We start from the raw sequence: 2,064 nt of genomic DNA, 5'->3' as shown, positions 1-2,064 counted from the left end.
CTAGTGGAGGTTACTTGCAAATGGACGAAAACCACTTGAATACCATGGTGAAAGCAACCTAAGTGGTGCTACCAAGTAGACAAGGGTATTTTGTGTAATGATAAATTTAATCTTTAACATTTATATATATATTTTTTGTCAATTTGGTCTTCGTTTTATTTTTTTTAAGTTAAATTTAATTCTCAATCTAAAAAAAAGGAGTAAAATCATATACTTTATACTAATTTTTTATTCTTTTTAATTTTTTAATTATTTATTAATATGACATATAGGATAAACAGCGTTTTGTCAACATAAAGTACACGTAGACTGTCACGTGATTTGCCAAACCAACATATTCAAAAAAATTAAAATTTTAGTCAGGATTTCCATTAAAAAAATGTGATTCTACTCCTTCTTAAAGATCAAGAAATATGAATAAGAAACAAGTTGACAAAATATATTAACATTAAAACCTAAATTTATCATTATATTATTTATTTTTTAAATGAATCTTTAAAAAAATTATTATAATTTCTTTAATTAGATTCATCTTGTACCTTATAATTTTATACATTATTTTTCTAAGAGTACCAAATTTTTTTATAAGATTTATTTTAAAATTGATACACCATGCTATTAAGACATAAATTAAAGTTGTCCATGATTAGCCTTCGAAGCACCTTATGAGATGCTTACACACCATCAACTCACCATCTATTTAATCACGGCAAAATATTTGTATAAACCCACTAAAAAGACAAAACTGAAATATTGAACAATACTTATGTATACAGGTGATTTAGAAGACAAAAATTGGGACATGAAACCATACAAAACGATGACAACTTCATATTATATTAATATGGTGATTTAAAAGTTTATAACTAAACACAAAATTATTTTCATTGCCTTTATATTATTATTTTAAAAATTATTTTCAATTAATTTCTAAAATATAAAAAGTATTAATATATATGGTAATTATAACTGATTTACTTATACTCTTAACCTTATTATACTATAAGTGATGTGAAAACTACATTGCAAAATCTCTATTTTCCTAATATGAGATTTTTATTTTACTACACAATTGGCAAGTATATCATCAACTTGCAATTGCATAATTTAATATTAGGTTCAAAAGGTCCACAAATTCAACTATAAAATGTGCAATACATCTCATACTTTGTACATCACTAGCTCATCTCCGTATAATCAATTTTTAGTTTTATCTCTCAGCAGCTTTCAAATAATGGCTTCTTTTGATGTTGTTTCTTGTTTCATCGTTTTGATTGTAGCATTTTGTTAGTACATACAATATTTCTATAACACCCTTAACCCATATCCGTCACCAGATTAGGGTTACGAGGTATTAACAGACATAACACAATTGAATACAATTAAAACAAATACATATTTCACAAAGTGATTTATAGAAATAAATATATAATTTACTTCATAAAATACATAAACCGAAAATGCAAAGTCAATCATCATTTTAATCTCAAATATTATAAACACAAAACTAAATTTTATTTATCAATTTTATTTATAATTACCAAAACCGTATATATATAATTTAAAAATTAATATACCTAAATCAATTTACAAAAGTCTTTCATTTTATTACCATGTAACAACGCATTTCATAGCACATTTTAAACATATATACTATTATATAAATTCAACTTCTAATCCTATGAGTTTAGCTTCCCAATAGTATAACCCGATCAAACTCAATTCCAACAATTAAAAATTTTATAAAATTGAACATTCATTTAATCTACTTATAACGTGCTAGTAAAATATTTCTAAAATTTCAGCATAAATACTTCCATTTATAAGTATAATATATATATACCTATATACATAATCATATAAATCTAACTCTAACAAACCACATAACCAAGCATAAATATATCAAGTTCCATATAATCCTAAACCACAACCAAAATATGACTAATTTATCATTCAAACCAAAACCAAATAAAACAACTAATTTAGCCACATTTACAAGGCTTTAATACAGTTTACTAGCAAAATAACAATTTCATCTAGTCTTAGACTATACATGCCATAGAA

This window comes from Gossypium raimondii, chromosome 7 (genome assembly GCF_025698545.1).
Source record: "Gossypium raimondii isolate GPD5lz chromosome 7, ASM2569854v1, whole genome shotgun sequence".
NCBI classification, from domain to species: Eukaryota; Viridiplantae; Streptophyta; class Magnoliopsida; order Malvales; family Malvaceae; genus Gossypium; species Gossypium raimondii.
The sequence above is the reverse complement of the archived record's forward strand: the minus strand, read 5'-3'. Positions refer to the sequence as shown.